The sequence below is a fragment of the Arachis stenosperma genome, chromosome 5 (assembly GCF_014773155.1).
Source record: "Arachis stenosperma cultivar V10309 chromosome 5, arast.V10309.gnm1.PFL2, whole genome shotgun sequence".
In the NCBI taxonomy this organism is placed as follows: Eukaryota; Viridiplantae; Streptophyta; class Magnoliopsida; order Fabales; family Fabaceae; genus Arachis; species Arachis stenosperma.
In genome coordinates, this window is record NC_080381.1 from 42,055,711 (window position 1) to 42,077,734 (window position 22,024).

Sequence of the window (22,024 nt, forward strand, 5' to 3'; positions counted from 1 at the left end):
CTGACAACCGAGTGCTCGCCTGACAAACGAGCCAACCATTCCGTGAGATCAGAATCTTCGTGGTATAGGCAGGACTTGATGGCAGCATTCAAGAGAATCCGGAAGGTCTAACCTTGTCTGTGGTATTCTGAGTAGGATTCAATGACTGAATGGCTGTGACATGCTTCAAACCTGTAACCTACTGGGCGTTAGTGACAGACGCAAAAGAGTGATTCTATTCCGGTAGGGGAGGGAACCAAACCGGTGATTGGCAGTACTGTGACAGAGTGCGTACATTAGCTTTCACTGCTCGGATGGGAGGTAGCTGCTGACAACAGTGAGACCCTACACGAGCTTGCCATGGAAAGGAGTAAGAAGGATTGGATGAAGGCAGTAGGAAAGCAGAGAGACGGAAGGGAAGGCATCTTCATACGCTTGTCTGAAGCTCTTACACCAATGATATACATAAGTATCACTATCCTTATCTTTATATTATTTTCGTTCATCATCACATACAATTGAGTTTGCCTGACTAAGATTTACAAGATGACCATAGCTTGCTTCAATGCTAACAATCTCCGTGGGATCGACCCTTACTCACGTAAGGTATTACTTGGACGACCCAGTGCACTTGCTGGTTAGTTGTGCGAAGTTGTGTAATGCCATGGAATTGAACCACCAAGTTTTTGGAGTTCATGACCGGGGATTATGAGAGTTGTGAAAAAGTATTGTTCACAATTTCGCGCACCAAGTTTTTGGCGCCGTTGCCGGGGATTGTTCAAGTTTTGAGCAAGCTTTTGGTAACAATGCCGGGGATTGTTCAGTTTGGACAACTGACGGTTCATCTTGTTGCTTAGATTAGGTATTTATTTTTTTCGAAATTCTTGAAGATGAATTCTAGAGTTTCATGATGATTTGTTGAAATCTGGCTGGCTGAGAAGCCATGTCTAATCTGATTGGACCGAGGTTTCAACTTATCACCACAAGAGCTTGTTGATTTTCATCAATTTTGCTTTTGGAGCAGTGATCTGCTAAGACTTGGCTGACCTTTGGTCATGTCTAGTGTTTTGGACCGAAGCTTTCTTTGAAAGCTTGGCTGGCTGTGAAGCCATGTCTAATTCCTGGACCGGAGTCTTAGACTAGCATTGCACTGATTCCTGGAATTCTCATTAAGAATTTTGATACCTTTTCCCACTTAATTTTCGAAAAATACAAAAAAAAAATTGTAAAACCATAAAATCCAAAAATATTTCTTGTTTGAGTCTAGAGTCTCATCTTAAGTTTGGTGTCAAATGCATGTTTTTGTTATATTTTTCGAATCCATGCATATATTTCTTGTTTTGATCTTTGAATTCTTTTGGCTTGAGTGTTTATGTGTCTCATATAGTGTCAGTAGTACACAAACTGCTAAGTTTGGTGTCTTGCATGCATTGTTATTTGCTTCTTGTGCATTTTGATTATTAAAAAATCCAAAAATATTTTTAATTTGTGTCTTTTCAAGTCAATAATACAAAGAATTGAAGATTCAGAACATACTGCAGAGGAATTATACAGAAAAAGCTGAGCATTCAAAAATGCCCAGTGAAGAAGGCAGACTGGCGTTTAAACGCCAGCCAGGGTACCTGGTTGGGCGTTTAACGCCCAAAGAGGTAGCATTTTGGGCGTTAAACGCCAGAATGTATACCATTCTGGGCGTTTAACGCCAGGATGGTGCTAGGGGGAAGATTTTGTTTTCAAATCAATTTTTTTTTTCAAGTTTTCAAAGTTTTTCAAAACCAAATCTTTTTCAAATCATATCTTTTCAATCAAATGTTTTCAAAATCAATTTCTTTCCTTTTTCAAAGATACTTACTAACAATTAATGATTTGATTGAACATTTTTTGCCTTTTCTATTAAGGAAGGTTTTATGTTTGAATCATATCTTTTCTTGTTAGGCAAGTCATCAATTTTTTTTAAAATCATATCTTTTCAAATTGTGTTTAAATCATATCTTTTAAAAATTGTTTTCAAATCATATCTTCTCAATCACATCTTTTTAAAACCATAACTTTTCAATCAAATCCTTTTAATCACATCTTTTTCAAATTAGTTTTCAATCAAATCTTTTTAATTTCTAATTTCAAAATCTTTTTCAAAAATCACTTGATTTCTTTTTCACTTTGAATTTTCGAAAATTATCAATCAAATTTTCAAAATGTTTTCAAAATCTTTTAATTGAATTTTCGAAAATCCTCTTCCCTCCTTCTCACATCCTTCTATTTATGGAGTACCACTCCTTCTAAATGCACAATTCGAACCTTATCTAATTAAAGTTCGAATTCTCCTTCTCCTTCTTCTTTCTATTTCTCTTTTCCTCTAACACTTCAAGGAATCTCTATACTGTGACATAGAGGATTCCACATTTTCTTTTTCTCTTCTCTTTCATATGAGCAGAAGCAGAGACAAAGGCATTCTTGTTGAAGCTGATCCTGAACCTGAAAGGACTTTGAAGAGAAAGCTAAAGAGAAGCCAAAGCACAACTCTCTTTAGAGGACCTGACCGAATTCTTCAAGGAAGAAGAACCCATGGCAGCCGAAAACAACAACAATGCCAATAATGCAAGGAAGGTGCTGGGTGACTTCACTGCACCTACTCCTGATTTCTATGGGAGAAGCATCTCTATCCCTGCCATTGGAGCAAACAACTTTGAGCTTAAGCCTCAACTAGTTTCTCTAATGCAACAGAATTGCAAGTTCCATGGACTCCCAATGGAAGATCCTCATCAGTTCTTAGCTGAATTCTTGCAAATCTGTGACACAGTCAAGACTAATGGGGTTAACCCTGAGGTCTACAGGCTGATGCTATTCCCTTTTGCTGTAAGAGACAGAGCTAGAATATGGTTGGATTCTCAACCTAAAGAAAGCCTGGACTCTTGGGAAAAGCTAGTCAATGCCTTCTTGGCAAAGTTCTTTCCACCACAAAGATGGAGTAAGCTTAGAGTGGAAGTCCAAACCTTCAGACAGAAGGATGGAGAATCCCTCTATGAAGCTTGGGAAAGATACAAACAATTGATCAGAAAATGTCCTTCTGACATGCTTTCTGAATGGAGCATCATAGGTATTTTCTATGATGGTCTCTCTGAACTATCTAAGATGTCCTTGGATAGCTCTGCTGGAGGATCTCTTCATCTGAAGAAGACGCCTGCAGAAGCTCAAGAATTGATTGAAATAGTTGCAAATAACCAATTCATGTACACTTCTGAAAGGAATCCTGTGAACAATGGGACTAATCAGAAGAAAGGAGTTCTTGAGATTGATACTCTGAATGCCATATTGGCTCAGAATAAAATATTGACTCAACAAGTCAATTTGATTTCTCAAAGTCTGTCTGGAATGCAAAATGCACCAAGCAGTACTAAGGATGCTTCATCTGAGGAAGAAGCTTATGATCCTGAGAACCCTTCCATGGAAGAGGTGAATTACCTAGGAGAACCCTATGGAAACACCTATAATTCTTTATGGAGAAATCACCCAAATCTCTCATGGAAGAATCAAGAGAGACCTCAACAAGGTTTCAACAACAATAATGGTGGAAGAAACAGGTTTAGCAATGGCAAGCCTTTTCCATCATCTTCTCAGCAACAGACAGAGAGTTCTAAGCAGAATACTTCTGACTTAGCAACAATGGTCTCTGATTTAATAAAGACCACTCAAAGTTTCATGAATGAAACAAGGTCCTCCATCAGAAATTTGGAAGGACAAGTGGGTCAGCTGAGCAAGAAAGTTACTGAACTCCCTCCTAGTACTCTCCCAAGTAATACAGAAGAAAATCCAAAAGGAGAGTGCAAAGCCATAAACATGGCCGAATAAGGAGAGGAAGGAAAGGAGGAGGACGTCACTGAGGAAGACCTCAGTGGGCGTGCACCAACCTCCTCTGAGTTCCCCAATGAGGAACCATGGGAATCTAAGGCTCAAATTGAGACCATAGAGATTCCATTGGGCTTACTTCTGCCTTTCATGAGCTCTGATGAGTATTCTTCCTCTGAAGAGGATGAGTATGTCACTGAAGAGCAAGTTGCTAAATACCTTGGAGCAATCATGAAGCTAAATGACAAGTTACTTGGAAATGAGACTTGGGAACCCCCTTTGCTCACCAAAGAACTGGATGACTTGTCTAGGCAGAAACTACCTCAAAAGAAGCAGGATCCTGGAAAGTTTTCTATACCTTGTACCATAGGCACCATGACCTTCAAGAAGGCCTTGTGTGACTTAGGGTCAAGTGTAAACCTCATGCCCCTCTCTGTAATGGAGAAATTAGGGATCCTTGAGGTGCAAGCTGCAAGAATCTCATTAGAGATGGCAGACAATTCAAGAAAACAAGCTCATGGACTTGTAGAGAATGTTTTGGTGAAGATTGAAGACCATTACATCCCTACTGATTTCATAGTCCTAGAGACTGGGAAGTGCATGGATGAATCCATCATCCTTGGTAGACCCTTCCTAGCCACAGCAAAGGCTGTGATTGATGTTGATAGAGGAGAGTTGATCATTCAAGTGAATGAAGAATCCTTGGTGTTTAAGGCCCAAGGACATCCCTCTATCATCATGGAGAGGAAGCATGAAGAGCTTCTCTCAAAACAGAGCCAAGCAGAGCCCCCACAGTCAAACTCTAAGTTTGGTGTTGGGAGGCCACAACCAAACTCTAAGTTTGGTGTTGAACCCCCACATTCAAACTCTAAGTTTGGTGTTGGGAGGTTCAAACACGGTTCTGAGCATTTCTGAGGCTCCATGAGAATCCTCTGTCAAGCTAATGACATTAAAGAAGCGCTTGTTGGGAGGCAACCCAATGTTTTATAGTTAACTAGTTTCTTTTGTTATTTTATCTTTTTTTGTAGGTTGATGATCATGAGAAGTCACAAAAACAATGAAAAAAGCAAAAACAGAATGAAAAACAGGAAGAAAAACAGCACACCCTGGAGGAGAAGAAGCTGGCGTTCAAACGCCAGTAATGCTAGCTGTTGGGCATTTAACGCCCAGTCTGGCACCATTCTGGGCGTTTAACGCCAGAAAGGGGCACCAGACTGGCGTTAAACGCCAGAAAAGGGCAACAACCTGGCGTTAAACGCCAGGAATGGGCACCAGCCCGGCGTTTAACGCCAGAAATGGCTCAAAATGTGAATTTTGATGCCACTTGGTGCAGGGATGACTTTTCCTTGACACCACAGGATCTGTGGACCCCACAGGACCCCACCATCACTCTCTCTCTTCTTCCCCCATTCACCAATCACCTCAAAACCTCTTCCCCAAACACCCTTCACCTATCAAATCCCATCTTTCTCTTCACCACTCACATCCATCCTTCATAAATCCCCACCAACCTCACCCTTCAAATTCAAAACCACTTTCCCTCCCAAAACCCACCCCTAATGGCCGAACCTTTACCCCCCTCTCTCCTATAAATACCCTTCTTCAACTCTTCATTTTCACACAACCTAAACACCCTTTCTTACCCTTCTTGGCCGAACACACTACCATCTCCCTCTTCCTCATTTCTTCTTCTTCTACTCTCTTCTTTCTTCTTTTGCTCGAGGACGAGCAAACATTTTAAGTTTGGTGTGGTAAAAGCGTTGCTTTTTCATTTTCCATAACCATTTATGGCATCCAAGGCCGGAGAAACCTCTAAAAAGAGGAAAGGGAAGGCAAAAGCTTCCACCTCCGAGTCATGGGAGATGGATAGATTCCTCTCAAGGGTGCATCAAGACCACTTCTATGAAGTTGTGGCCTTGAAGAAGGTGATCCCCGAGGTCCCCTTTTCACTCAAAAAGGGTGAATATCCGGAGATCCGCCATGAGATCCGAAGAAGAGGTTGGGAAGTACTTACCAACCCCATTCAACAAGTCGGAATCTTGATGGTTCAAGAGTTCTATGCCAATGCATGGATCACCAAGAACCATGACCAAAGTGTGAACCCGAATCCAAAGAATTATCTCACTATGGTTCGGGGGAAATACTTGGATTTTAGTCCGGAGAGTGTGAGGGTGGCGTTCAACTTGCCTCTGATGCAAGAAGATGAGCATCCTTACACTAGAAGGGTCAACTTTGATCAAAGGTTGGACCAAGTCCTCACAATCATATGTGAAGAGGGCGCACAATGGAAGCAAGATTCAAGAGGAAAGCCGGTTCAATTGAGAAGGCATGACCTCAAGCCCGTGGCTAGAGGATGGTTAGAGTTCATACAACGCTCAATCATTCCCACTAGTAACCGGTTCGAAGTTACCATAGACCGGGCCATCATGATCCATAGCATCATGATTGGAGAAGAAGTGGAAGTTCATGAGGTTATAGCCCAAGAACTCTACAAGGTGGCGGACAAGACCTCCACTTTGGCAAGGTTAGCCTTTCCTCATCTCATCTGTCACCTCTGTTATTCAGTTGGAGTTGACATAGAAGGAGATACCCCCATTGATGAGGACAAGCCCATCACCAAGAAAAGGATGGAGTACACAAGAGACCCCTCTCATCAAGAGATCCCTGAGATTCCTCAAGGGATGCACTTTCCTCCACAAAATTATTGGGAGCAAATAAACACCTCCCTAGGAGAGTTGAGTTCCAACATGGGACAACTAAGGGTGGAGCATCAAGAACACTCCATCATCCTTCATGAAATTAGAGAAGACCAAAGAATCATGAGGGAGGAGCAACAAAGACAAGGAAGAGACATTGAGGAGCTCAAGCACTCCATAGGACCTTCAAGAGGAAGGAAGAGCCGCCATCACTAAGGTGGACCCGTTCCTTGATTTCCTTGTTCTTTATTCTTCTGTTTTTCGAATTTTATGCTTATGTTTATCCACGTTTGTGTCTTGTGATCATTAGTGTCTTAGTGTCTATGCCTTAAAGTTATGAATGTCCTATGAATCCATCACCTCTCTTGAATAAAAATGTGCTTAATTGAAAAGGAAAGAATTGCATGAATTCTGAATTTTATAATAGTTTAATTATTTTGATGTGGTGGCAACACTTGTTCTCTGAATGTATGCTTGAACAGTGCATATGTCTTTTGAATTTGTGGTTCTTGAATGTTGGCTCTTGAAAGAATGATGAAAAAGGAGACATGTTATTGAGGATCTGAAAAATCATTAAAAATGATTCTTGAAGCAAGAAAAAGCAGTGAATACAAAAAAAAAAAAGAGAGAAAAACCGAAAAAAAAGAAAAGAAAGAAAAAGAAAGAAATAAAGTTGTGATCCAAGGCAATAAGAGTGTGCTTAAGAACCCTGGACACCTCCAATTGGGGACTTTAGCAAAGCTGAGTCACAATCTGAAAAGGTTCACCCAATTATGTGTCTGTGGCATGTATGTATCCGGTGGTAATACTGGAAGACAGAGTGCTTTGGGCCACAGCCAAGACTCAATAAATAGCTATGTTCAAGAATCATCACACTTTACTAGGAGAATCATTAACACTATCTGGATTCTGAGTTCCTAAAGAAGCCAATCATTCTGAATTACAAGGGATAGAGTGAGATGCCAAAACTATTCAGAGACAAAAAGCTAAAAGCCCCGCTCATCTAATTAATACTGATCTTCATAGATGTTTTTGGAGTTCATTGCATATTCTCTTCTTTTTATCTTATTTGATCTTCAGTTGCTTGGGGACAAGCAACAATTTAAGTTTGGTGTTGTGATGAGCGGATAATTTGTATGCTTTTTGGCATTGTTTTTAGTATATTTTTAGTATGATTTAGTTAGTTTTTAGTATATTTTTATTAGTTTTTAGTTAAAATTCACTTTTCTGGACTTTACTATGAGTTTGTGTGTTTTTCTGTGATTTCAGGTATTTTCTGGCTGAAATTGAGGGATCTGAGCAAAAATCTGATCCAGAGACTCAAAAGGACTGCAGATGCTGTTGGATTCTGACCTCCCTGCACTCGAAGTGGATTTTCTGGAGCTACAGAAGCCCAATTGGCGCGCTCTCAACGGCGTTGGAAAGTAGACATCCTGGGCTTTCCAGCAATATATATAGTCCATACTTTGCCCAAGATTTGATGGCCCAAACCGGCGTTCAAAGTCACCTCAAGAAATTCCAGCGTTAAACGCCGGAACTGGCACCTAATTGGGAGTTAAACGCCCAAACTGGCACTAAAGCTGGCGTTTAACTCCAAGGAGAGTCTCTACACGAAATTGCTTCATTGCTCAGCCCAAGCACACACCAAGTGGGCCCGGAAGTGGATTTTTATGTCATTTACTCATTTCTGTATACCTTAGGCTACTAGTTTTCTATAAGTAGGACCTTTTACTATTGTATAAGAGAGGCTTTTAATCGAGACTTTTGGTAGCTATCTTTGTTTTATGCTATCTTAGACTATTGGGAGGCTGGCCATTCGGCCATGCCTAGACCCTGTTCTTATGTATTTTCAACGGTGGAGTTTCTACACACCATAGATTAAGGTGTGGAGCTCTGCTGTACCTCGAGTATTAATGCAATTACTATTGTTCTTCCATTCAATTCCGCTTGTTCTTTATCCAAGATATCACTTGTTCTTCAACATGATGAAGGTGATGATTGACGCCCATCACCATTCTCACTCATGAACAAGGTGACTGACAACCATTCTTGTTCTACAAGCATCTGAGGCTTAGTGAATATCTCTTGGATTCCTGATTGCACGATGCATGGTTGATCGCCTGACAACCGAGTGCTCGCCTGACAAACGAGCCAACCATTCCGTGAGATCAGAATCTTCGTGGTATAGGCAGGACTTGATGGCAGCATTCAAGAGAATCCGGAAGGTCTAACCTTGTCTGTGGTATTCTGAGTAGGATTCAATGACTGAATGGCTGTGACATGCTTCAAACCTGTAACCTACTGGGCGTTAGTGACAGACGCAAAAGAGTGATTCTATTCCGGTAGGGGAGGGAACCAAACCGGTGATTGGCAGTACTGTGACAGAGTGCGTGCATTAGCTTTCACTGCGCGGATGGGAGGTAGCTGCTGACAACAGTGAGACCCTACACGAGCTTGCCATGGAAAGGAGTAAGAAGGATTGGATGAAGGCAGTAGGAAAGCAGAGAGACGGAAGGGAAGGCATCTTCATACGCTTGTCTGAAGCTCTTACACCAATGATATACATAAGTATCACTATCCTTATCTTTATATTATTTTCGTTCATCATCACATACAATTGAGTTTGCCTGACTAAGATTTACAAGATGACCATAGCTTGCTTCAATGCTAACAATCTCCGTGGGATCGACCCTTACTCACGTAAGGTATTACTTGGACGACCCAGTGCACTTGCTGGTTAGTTGTGCGAAGTTGTGTAATGCCATGGAATTGAACCACCAAGTTTTTGGAGTTCATGACCGGGGATTATGAGAGTTGTGAAAAAGTATTGTTCACAATTTTGCGCACCAATGAGACTGTAGCTGCAGTCCATCAGGAGGACGAAGAGGAGACGCTTATGGAGCAAGAGGCAAGTGTGGGGACACCCCCTGAGTTCACTGAAGAGACCTCGCTACCATGAATAGCTCCAGCTGATCAAGAGCCCCCCATGAGCGGAAAATGGAGTTGAAGTCCCTTCCTCCCCACCTCAAATATGCTTACCTTGAGGAGAATCAAAAGCTCCTAGTTATCATTGCAAGAGAACTCACCTCCCAACAGGAGGAGCAGTTGCTTATTGTGCTGAGAAGACACAAGAAAGCTATTGGATAGAGCTTGGCGGATATAGTAGGCATCAGCCCTCAAGTCTGTGAGCACCGGATATTTTTAGAAGTGGGAACAAGGCCTGTCCGTCAACCTCAAAGGCGGCTGAACCCCACCATTCTAGAGGTGGTCAAGAAGGAAGTAACCAGACTGCTTGAAGTTAATATCATCTACCCAATCTCGGATAGTGAATGGGTCAGCCCAGTACAGGTGGTTCCAAAGAAATTTGGAGTCACAACAGTGAAGAATGAGCATGGAGAGCTCATTACAACTAAAGTGCAGAACACCTGGAGAGTATGCATTAATTACAGGCGTCTCAACCAAGCTACCCGCAAGGATCACTACCCCTTACCCTTTATCGATCAAATGCTTGATCACCTGTCAGGTAAATCACACTACTGTTTTCTAGATGGTTACACTGGCTATTTTCAGATTCATATAACTTCTGAGGATTAGGAGAAAACTACTTTTACGTGCCCCTTTGGAACATATGCATATAACAGGATGCCTTTTGGCTTATGTAATGCACTGGCAACGTTCCAAAGATGCATGATGAGTATTTTCTCAGATCTTCTTGAGAACTGTATGGAGGATTTTATGGATGACTTTAGTGTGTATGGTGATTCTTTTAGCCTTTACTTGGATAGTTTAGCTAGAGTATTAGACAAGTGTGTTAGTTCAAACCTTGTATTAAATTTTGAAAAATGTCATTTTATGGTCCAACAAGGTATTATTCTAAGACATGTTGTTTCCAATACTGGTGTTTCAGTTGATCCAGCAAAGGTAGATATTATTTCTGGGTTACCTTACCCCTCTTTTATGAGGAAAGTCCGCTCGTTTCTTGGTCATGCAGGTTTCTACCGGTACTTTATCAAGGACTTTAGTAAGGTAGCATTGCTCTTATCCCGATTGCTGCAGAAGGATGTTGAGTTTCAGCTGAGTACAGACTACAAGGAGGCGTTTGATAAGCTGAAGACCGCCTTGACCCAAGTCCCTATTGTGTGGGGGCCTGACTGGAGTCAACCCTTTGAGATAATGTGTGACGCCTTGATGCCAGTGCATCTTGGCTAGTTTCACTGACTTTTTCTTTATTGTTTTAGGGTAGTTTCATGCATTTTCTTAGTAAATAAGAAAGTTTTGGATGAAAATACACTTACACCTTGATTCAAGAAAACATTTTGAACTTTACATGATTTCATGAGAATTAGGCAGGAATTGAATGATATAATTGATGATGCATAATTTCATGACTTGGAACAGAGTTTTGATGCACTTTAATTGCTTGATTTCAGGACAAAGGAAGCAAGAAGGAGCCACGTTAGTTGTCACATTAAGCTAATTAACGTAACCACTAACATGGAATGGGGACAAGCTTGTTGCGTTACTGGAAAAAGTGATCGTCAATAACGCCTTCGACGCCATCATAGCCCACGTTAGTTGCCACGTTAAGTACATTCACGTGGTAGCTAACGTGGAGGAAAAGAGAAGCTCCAACGTTAGTGGTAAAAGTGAATGCCACTAACGTTCCACAAAGGCACATTACTAACAAAGGCCAGACGTCAAGCTAATGACATTAAAGAAGCGTTTCATGGGAGGTAACCCATGTTTTATATCATTTCCTTTTAATCTTTGATAGTAGTTAATAAAGCAAGGTTCATGAATTTTAAACTAACCTTGACAAGCACTTATAAGAACCTCTACATGAAGCATATAGTGAATGACAAGTTTGGTGTTCAAGGCACACTAAGAGAGCTTGAACACAATTCATATTATGTCAACCTTAGAGCCTTAATCAAAAAATTTTTTTACCACATGATCACAAACTAAGTTTGGTGTCACCAACGTTGCATGCATGAGCACTTGATTGGTCGATTGGTTTGCATTCATGAATGGCTCTTAGTTAGCCAAAAGCAAATAAAAAAAGGGGAGTGGCTAGCCTCCAAAATTTATTTTTTACCGCCATAATTCAAACTAGTTTCTTGTCTCTTTTGTCTTGCAAGGATATTAAAGGGAATGTTGGAAGAAATTAAAGGGACAACCAATTGAAAGGGGGGTTCGGCCACTTCACCAAAGAAACTACATACTTGTCTTCAAGGGGAATACCTTGGGAAGTGTTGCCATGTAACATTGGGAGTAGGATAACCTTAGAGACCAAACCAATCAATTCATAAGGATGGTGATCCTTGTGCCCATCTAATGCTAAACCCCAACCGTCCATTATTGAGCCGTACCATTAATCCACACCCTTCAATCACCAATCATCCTCCTATATAAATGACCCTCACTCCATACCTCTCCATATTGAAACATCCGTCCATTCCATCTCTTGTTCTTCTTTCTTCCGAAACTTTACACCTTCACAATACCAATTCCCACTCATGGCATCATCGAGCTCTAAAAGAAGAAAAGGGAAGGAGCCTATGGAGCAACCCCCTTTTGATGAGAAAAAATTTAGAACCTTTTACCATGTATTACAATTTGGGTGGATGGCTGAGAAAGAAATCATATATGAGTTAGGCCTCCAAGTCACAAAAACTGAGTGCCCTGAAATCACAGAGAAGATGGTAAAGAGAAGATGGGAGCTCCTCACTGATCCGGTCACAAGAGTAAATACAACTCTTATAAGAGAGTTCTATGCAAACGCGGTCAGATATGATAAGGCAGATGAATCCTATATCAGCTTCGTAAGAAGGATGACAGTGGATTTTAGTCCCATGAGCATCATGAGGGTGTTAAAACTACAAATCATACCATTCAAAGAAGAGAGCTATCAATCCATAATAGATAGCAATCCCAACTATGACCAGATTGTAAAAAATATCTGCATACCAGGAGCAGATTGGGTAAGAGATAAGAAACCCAAATTCATTAAGAGAGGGGATCTCACCCCTGAAGCAAAAGGGTGGTTCAAAATTGTAAGGAGATCCATCCTTCCCGCCGAAAACAACTCAGAGGTAAACCTTAAGATAGCAACAATGGTACAATGTATACTCAAGGGGGGAGAGATCAAGGTTCACGAGCTCATAGCTCAAGGTATTCGGAGTTTGCTGAGAAAAGTGATTCTGGAGGAAGATTAGGCTACCCCAGCACCATTTTTCGTCTGTGTGCAAAGGCTGGGGTGGTGTTCGAAGATGGAAACCCCGAGTGGATAAAAGTCGGCATCCCAATTACCCTTCGACGGATGCATGCCGTTGCACCTCTCCTACCTCAACGAAGACTAAGAAAGAGGCCAGCCCATCAAGTGGAAGAAGGACGAAATCCGGAGGAAGAAGCCCCAACCACTTTAGACATGTATCAATTACAAGAAGCTATTGATGGCTTGTCTAGGCAATACATGGAAAATCAAGGGGCACAGAAGGAGCTTCAACTACAAATGATGGATCGCCAAGAAGAATCACTCTCTAGATAGATGAACCAACAAGGAGAGTGGCAAAAGCAATTGATGGAGTAGCAACTGGAACAAGGGAGACAGTGGGGTGAATCCTTCCATAAGTTGAACCAAAAGCAAGACCAACAACAAGAAGCCATCCAATAGCTAATCAACATCCAAGCACATCAAGGTGCACACATTCATGAGATGCATCGGAAACAAAGAGAATAGGCAGATCTCTTCGATGAATACAGAGCCTTCTCGGAAGGAGTCTATATGAGTGAAACCGGTTACCATGTAAACACTCAAGCCAAGCTCGGATACTTAGTCAGACAACTGCCTGTATTGCACCCTGGGATTACAAGGTATGAGGACGTAAAGGATGAATTAGCACGAGTGGAACGAGAGAGAGCCGAAAAGAGTCATTAATCAGTAAAGAAGGCACTGGAAGAGTGGAAAATAGCCAGAATAAATCGGATGCAAGGAAGTGCAAGTGGACATAAAGAGGACAAACAAGGGAGAGAGCATGAGCATTCCAATAAGTAAAAGGTGGTGGAGTTCCCTTTTCGTTTATCTTTTTTAAGTTTTAAATAAGGAAAATCATGTATGAAATAGAACATGCTTCCATAGTAGCTTAGGAACTGGTGCACGAAATTGTGATCATCAATGGCGCCATCAACATGGTATGCTCAATTGCAATCTCAACTCTTTATCAAAACTTCGCACAACTAACCAGCAAGTGCACTAGGTCGTCCAAGTAATAAACCTTACACGAGTAAGGGTCGATCCCACGGAGATTGTTGGTATGAAGCAAGCTATGGTCATCTTGTAAATCTCAGTTAGGCGAATTCAAATGGTTATGGATGATTTATGAATAAAACATAAAATAAAGATAGAGATACTTATGTAATTCATTGGTGAGAATTTCAGATAAGTGTGTGGAGATGCTTTGTCCCTTCCGTCTCTCTGCTTTCCTACTGTCTTCTTCCAATCCTTCTTACTCCTTTCCATGGCAAGCTGTATGTTGGGCATCACCATTGTCAGTGGCTACAGTCCTGTCCTCTCAGTGAAAATGTTTAACGCGCTCTGTCACAGCACGGCTAATCATCTGTCGGTTCTCAATCAGGTTGGAATAGAATCCAGCGATTCTTTTGCGTCTGTCACTAACGCCAGTCTTCAGGAGTTTGAAGCTCGTCACAATCATTCAATCCTTGAACCCTACTCAGAATACCATAGACAAGGTTTAGACCTTCCGGATTCTCTTGAATGCCGCCATCAATTCTAGCTTATACCAAGAAGATTCCGGTTAAAGAATCCAAGAGATATCCACTCAATCTAAGGTAGAACGGAGGTGGTTGTCAGGCATACGTTCATAGGTGAGAATGATGATGAGTGTCACGGATCATCACATTCATCAAGTTGAGGAACAAGTGATATCTTAGAACAAGAATGAGCTAAATTGAATAGAAGAACAATAGTAATTGCATTAATACTCGAGGTACAACAGAGCTCCACACCTTAATCTATGGTGTGTAGAAACTCCACCGTTGAAAATACATAAGAACAAGGTCTAGGCATGGTTGTGAGGCCAGCCTCCCAATGATCTAAGATAGCATAAGACTACTCAAAGATAGCTACTCAGATGAGAATACAATAGTAAAAGGTCCTATATGTAGAGAACTAGTAGCTTAGGGTTTACAAAGATGAGTAAATGACATAAAAATCCACTTCCGGGCCCACTTGGTGTGTGCTTGGGCTGAGCATTGAAGCTTCTATGTGTAGAGACTTTTCTTGGAGTTAAACGCCAGCTTTTGTGCCAGTTTGGGCGTTTAACTCCTATTCTTGTTCCAGTTCCTTTGTTAAACGCCGGGCAGTTTTGAGCTGGTTTGGAACGCCGGTTTGGGCCATCAAATCTCGGGTAAAGTATGGACTATTATACATTTCGGGAAAGCCCAGGATGTCTACTTTCCAACGCAATTGAGAGCGCACCAATTGGGCTTCTGTGGCTCCAGAAAATCCACTTCGAGTGCAGGGAGGTCAGAATCCAACAGCATCTGCAGTCCTTTTCAGCGTCTGAATAAGATTTTTGCTCAGGTCCCTCAATTTCAGCCAAAAAATACCTAAAATCACAGAAAAACACACAAAATCATAGTAAAGTCCAGAAAAATGAATTTTAACTAAAAACTAATAAAAATATAATAAAAACTAACTAAAACATACTAAAAACATACTAAAAACAATGCCAAAAAGCGTATAAATTATCTGCTCATCAGGAACCTTCAATTCTACCTTTAAGATTTCAGTGTTTAAGTCATAAGTGTATTGGTCTAAGTCCCTAGCTTTCATCTTCATCTTGCTTATATGTATTCTTGTCCTTTTAAGTCAATTAAAAAGAAAATAGTATGGAAAACAAGAGTGGGTTTATCTTGTGAAGTGAGCTCTTAAGTTTGTGGTATGGTAATTAATTAGCTAAGTTGGTTCACCAACAAGGTAATTAGGCAATTATATGCTCTAAGTCACATACTTGGAACACATCCTTTTGAGACTAACCAAATAACATGATCCTAATAAGAAAAGAGAAAGAATAACAAGAGTTTGAAAAGGAAAGGAAAACAATAAGAAATAAGGCTAGGCACCAAGGGTTTGAATATTGAGGCATATGTCTGTGGTGTTCCTGTGCAAGGAATATGCTTGGATGAATAAGCTCTCAAAGGTGCCTTATCTCTTGGTAACTGGGTTAACTAACCCGGGATTATCAGCTGAAAGTCCACTATCAAGAGCAACCTTTGCTACAGAGCACTTAGTAACCCAAAGAGGTGCTGGACCCCAAGGTCTCAAGAAAAAAAAAAAACAAACCATGTGCCTGTGGTATGCATGTATGGGGGAAAGAGACTTGAGGGAGAAAGTCCTTAGGGGTGTCTTAACACCTAGCACCTTGAACCAACTGGTTCGGGAGTGTTGGCTAAAAGCTTATCTTAAAGAGTCGCCCTCTCACAGAACACTTAGCCTAAAAAGAAAGCAATAAACCTTGGAAAAGAGGGAAGGATCAATAAATAAGAAGTCTCAAAGGATGCAATCAAGCAAGTATTCAAGGGCATTATAAGGACCTGAAGACCAGTGAAGGAATGAACCCAAGTTGCTATGCATGAAACCCCATAAACCAAGAACTTGACTTCTATAACAATGGATTGTTCATCTTGTTCTTTCATTCATTTTTTCTATGTTTCAGTACTTGCTTAGGGACAAGCAAGCTTTAAGTTTGGTGTTGTGATTCCAGGACATCTTGGCTAGTTTCACTGACTTTTTCTTTACTGTTTTAGGGTAGTTTCATGCATTTTCTTAGTAAATAAGAAAAAATTTTGATGAAAATACACTTACACCTTGATTCAAGCAAACATTGTGAACTTTACATGATTTCATGAGAATTAGGCAGAAATTAAATGATATAATTGATGATGCATAATCTCAGGACTTGGAACAGAGCTTTGATGCACTGTAATTGCTTGATTTCAGGACAAAGGAAGCAAGAAGGAGCCACGTTAGTTGTCACGTTAAGCTAATTAATGTAACCACTAACGTGGAATGGGGACAAGCTTGTAGCGTTACTGGAAAAAGTGATCGCCAATAACGCCTTCGACGCCATCATAGCCCACGTTAGTTGCCACGTTAAGTACATTAACGTGGTAGCTAATGTGGAGGAAAAGAAAAGCTCCAACGTTAGTGGTAAAAGTGAATGCCACTAACATTCCACAAAGGCACATTTAGCCACGTTAATCTAATTAACATGAACTCTAACGTGGGGGGAGGAAGCAATCGCCAACATTAGTGACACTCACCTTTGTCACTAACGTTGGACTAAGCCAAGAGTGCCCACGTTAGTGGTCACGTTAAGCCCACTAACATGAAGAGTAACGTGGAGCTAAGCTTGATGGGCCAACGTTAGTGTCACTCACCTTTGTCACTAACGTTGGAGATGGCAATCACCACCACGTTAGGGGTCATGTTAATCCAATTAACGTGAACTCTAACGTGGGAAGGAGACCCAAGAGCCAACGTTATTGAAAAAGGTGAACGCCAATAACGTTTACGAAGGACCAAGATGGCAACGTTAGTGGTCACGTTAGTGCCACTAACGTTGAAGTTAACGTGGATCACTAGTGGGTTGGAACATTAGTGGAAAAGGTGATCGTCACTAACGTTCTTGAACCCACATTCTCACTTAACGTTAACACCACTAACTTCCTAACTAACGTCCATGCCTGACTCACACTTTTCTGCAAGCAAAGCTGAGCCCACTAAAGATTGTAACTGCTTCAACTCAAGATCAAAGGCCCATATCCAAGACTTGAAGAACTAACTAGAAAATCAAGAAGAGTAGTATATATAGGAGTAGTTTTGAACTAGAAAGAAGCTTGGCAATTTGGAGAACTACACCTTGTATATTTACTTTTATGCACTTTACTGGGGAATGTACTCTTTTCTACCATTTTCCATTTCCAGAGCTATGAACAACTAAACCCCCTTTCATTGGGTTAGGGAGCTCTGTTGTAATTTGATGGCTCAATTATAGTTTACATTCTTCTTCCTCTTTCTTTTCTGTTGATTTACTAGAAAGCTTTCGATTTTAATTCAATTGGTTAGTTGTCTTGGAAGAGAAACTCTCCATAATTGGATCTCCTCTGAGCCTTGGAAAAGAGATGATGAGATCATGCTAGAAATGCTTTCTCATGTTGGACCAAATTGGGGTTTGGACGGATATACTGACATGTAATCCTCCCAACACTTTGATTTGGAAATACATGTGGTATAATCAGTGACCATACTTAATCTCTTCCCATGAGCAATTAAATCAAGGAATTGGGCAATTGTTCAAGCTTAGAGAGATTGGGTTGCCAAGGAATTGGGATCCAATCACCAAAGATTGCCAAGGAGATCAATGAATGCATTGATTGAGGAAAAAATGAGAATGAATTTGATCCGGAGAAGGCAACATCTCCTAAGCCCAATGAATCTCCCATTTCTGATCTTACCCATTGGTGTGCGAAATTGTGATCACTACTTTTCACAACTCAAATAATCCCTAGTAATGGCCCCAAGAACTTGGTGCTCAATACCATGGCATAAACACAACTTTGCACAACTAACCAGCAAGTGCACTGGGTCGTCCAAGTAATAAACCTTACGCGAGTAAGGGTCGATCCCACGGAGATTGTTGGTATGAAGCAAGCTATGGTCACCTTGTAAATCTTAGTCAGGCAGACTCAAATGGGTATAGGTGATAAACGCATAAAGCATAAAGATAAAGATAGAGGTACTTATGTAATTCATTGGTAGGAACTTCAGATAAGCGTATGAAGATGCCTTCCCTTCCGTCTCTCTGCTTTCCTACTGTCTTCATCCAATCCTTCTTACTCCTTTCCATGGCAAGCTTATGTAGGGTTTCACCGTTGTCAGTGGCTACCTCCCATCCTCTCAGTGAAAATGTTCCTATGCTCTGTCACAGCATATGGCTAATCAGCTGTCGGTTCTCGGTCAGGCAGGAATAGAATCCAGTGATTCTTTTGCGTCTGTCACTAACGCCCCGCCTGCTAGGAGTTTGAAGCACGTCACAGTCATTCAATCATTGAATCCTACTCAGAATACCACAGAAAAGGTTTAGACCTTCCGGATTCTCTTGAATGCCGCCATCAGTTCTTGCCTATACCATGAAGACTCTGATCTCACGGAATGGCTGGCTCGTTTGTCAGGCGAGCACTCGGTTGTCAGGCGATCAACCATGCATCGTGTATCAGGAATCCAAGAGATATTCACTAGAGCCTTGGTTGCTTGTAGAACAAAAGTGGTTGTCAGTCACCTTGTTCATAGGTGAGAATGATGATGAGTGTCACGGATCATCACATTCATCAAGTTGAAGAACAAGTGATATCTTGGACAAAGAACAAGCGGAATTGAATAGAAGAACAATAGTAATTGCATTAATACTCGAGGTACAGCAGAGCTCCACACCTTAATCTATGGTGTGTAGAAACTCCACCGTTGAAAATACATAAGAACAAGGTCTAGGCATGGCCGAATGGCCAGCCTCCCAAAGAGGGTTCAATCATCAAAACATGATCAAAAGCTCTCAAATACAATAGTAAAAGGTCCTACTTATAGAAAACTAGTAGCCTAGGGTGTACAGAGATGAGTAAATGACATAAAAATCCACTTCCGGGCCCACTTGGTGTGTGCTTGGGAGCAATGAAGCAATTTCGTGTAGAGACCCTTCTTGGAGTTAAACGCCAGCTTTTATGCCAGTTTGGGCGTTTAACTCCCATTTAGGTGCCAGTTCCGGCGTTTAACGCTGGAATTTCTGAGGGTGACTTTGAACGCCGGTTTGGGCCATCAAATCTTGGGCAAAGTATGGACTATCATATATTGCTGGAAAGCCCAGGATGTCTACTTTCCAACGCCGTTGAGAGCGCGCCAAATGGGCTTCTGTAGCTCCAGAAAATCCACTTCGAGTTCAGGGAGGTCAGAATCCAACAGCATCTGCAGTCCTTTCAGTCTCTGAATCAGATTTTGCTCAGGTCCCTCAATTTCAGCCAGAAAATACCTGAAATCACAGAAAAACACACAAACTCATAGTAAAGTCCAGAAAAGTGAATTTTAACTAAAACTAATAAAATATACTAAGAACTCAACTAAAACTACTAAAAACATACTAAAAATGATGCCAAAAAGGTACAAATTATCCGTCATCACAACACCAAACTTAAATTGTTGCTTGTCCTCAAGCAACTGAAGATCAAATAAGATAAAAAGAAGAGAATATGCAATGAACTCCAAAAACATCTATGAAGATCAGTATTAATTAGATGAGCGGGGCTTTTAGCTTTTTGCCTCTGAACAGTTTTGGCATCTCACTCTATCCTTTGAAATTCAGAATGATTGGCTTCTTTAGGAACTCAGAATCCAGATAGTGTTACTGATTCTCCTAGTTAAGTATGTTGATTCTTGAACACAACAACTTTATGAGTCTTGGCCGTGGCCCAAAGCACTCTGTCTTCCAGTATTACCACCGGATACATACATGCCACAGACACATAATTGGGTAAACCTTTTCAGATTGTGACTCAGCTTTGCTAGAGTTCCCAATTAGAGGTGTCCAGGGTTCTTAAGCACACTCTTTTTGCCTTGGATCACAACTTTATTCTTTCTTTTTCTTTCTTTTTCTCTTTCTTTTCTTCTTTTTTTTTCGCCTCTTTTTTTTTGTGTATTCACTGCTTTTTCTTGCTTCAAGAATCATTTTTATGATTTTTCAGATCCTCAGTAACATGTCTCCTTTTTCATCATTCTTTCAAGAGCCAACATTCATGAACCACAAACTCAAAATACATATGCACTGTTTAAGCATACATTCAGAAGACAAAAGTAATGCCACCACATCAAAATAATTAAACTGTTATAAAATTCAAAATTCATGCAATTCTTTTTCTTTTTCAATTAAGAACATTTTTTTTAAGAAAGGTGATGGATTCATAGGACATTCATAACTTTAAGGCATAGACACTAAGACACTAATGATCATAGACAAACATAAGCATTAATTTTCGAAAAACAGAAAATAAAGAACAAGGAGATTAAAGAACGGGTCCACCTTAGTGATGGCGGCTCTTTCTTCCACTTGAAGATCATATGGAGTGCTTGAGCTCCTCAATGTCTCTTCCTTGTCTTTGTTGCTCCTCTCTCATGATTCTTTGATCTTCTCTAATTTCATGGAGGATGATGGAGTGTTCTTGATGCTCCACCCTTAGTTGTCCCATGTTGAAACTCAGTTCTCCTAGGGAGGTGTTTAGTTGCTCCCAATAGTTTTGTGGAGGAAAGTGCATCCCTTGAGGAATCTCAGGGATCTCATGATGAGAGGGGTCTCTTGTGTGCTTCATCCTTTTCTTAGTGATGGGCTTATCCTCATCAATGGGGATGTCTCCCTCTATGTCAACTCCAACAGAATAACAGAGGTGACAAATGAGATGAGGAAAGGCTAACCTTGCTAAGGTAGAGGACTTGTCCGCCACCTTATAGAGTTCTTGGGCTATAACCTCATGAACTTTCACTTCTTCTCCAATCATGATGCTATGAATCATGATGTCCCGGTCTAGAGTAACTTCGGACCGGTTGCTAGTGGGAATGATTGAGCGTTGGATAAACTCCAACCATCCTCTAGCCACGGGTTTGAGGTCATGCCTTCTCAATTGAACCGACTTCCCTCTTGAATCTCTCTTCCATTGGGCGCCCTCTTCACAAATGTCAGTGAGGACTTGGTCCAACCTTTGATCAAAGTTGACCCTTCTAGTGTAAGGATGTTCATCTCCTTGCATCATAGGCAAGTTGAATGCCAACCTTACACTTTCCGGACTAAAATCCAGGTATTTCCCCCGAACCATAGTAAGATAATTCTTTGGATTCGTGTTCCCACTTTGATCATGGTTCTTGGTGATCCATGCATTGGCATAGAACTCTTGAACCATCAAGATTCCGACTTGTTGAATGGGGTTGGTAAGGACTTCCCAACCTCTTCTTCGGATCTCATGTCGGATCTCCGGATATTCACCCTTTTTGAGTGAAAAAGGGACCTCAGGGATCACCTTCTTCAAGGCCACAACTTCATAGAAGTGGTCTTGATGCACCCTTGAGATGAATCTCTCCATCTCCCATGACTCGGAGGTGGAAGCTTTTGCCTTCCCTTTCCTCTTTCTAGAGGTTTCTCCGGCCTTGGATGCCATAAATGGTTATGGAAAAACGAAAAAGCAACGCTTTTACCACACCAAACTTAAAAGGTTTGCTCGTCCTCGAGCAAAAGAAGAAAGAAGAGAGTAGAAGAAGAAGAAATGAGGAAGAAGGGAATGGCTTTTGTGTTCGGCCAAAGAGGGGGAGAAGTGGTGTTTAGGTTGTGTGAAGATGAAGGGGTGAAGAAGGGTATATATAGGGGAGGGGGAAGGGTAAGGTTCGGTCA

The 22,024-nt window shown here is 41.1% G+C and overlaps 1 non-coding gene across 1 annotated transcript; it reads right to left on the minus strand.

Annotated features, from left to right (window-relative positions):
* Positions 1-2,949: 2,949 nt before the first annotated feature.
* Positions 2,950-3,057, minus strand: LOC130984823 (small nucleolar RNA R71). The gene has a single exon (XR_009088730.1). It is a non-coding gene; the product is annotated as a small nucleolar RNA R71 (small nucleolar RNA).
* Positions 3,058-22,024: the final 18,967 nt, after the last annotated feature.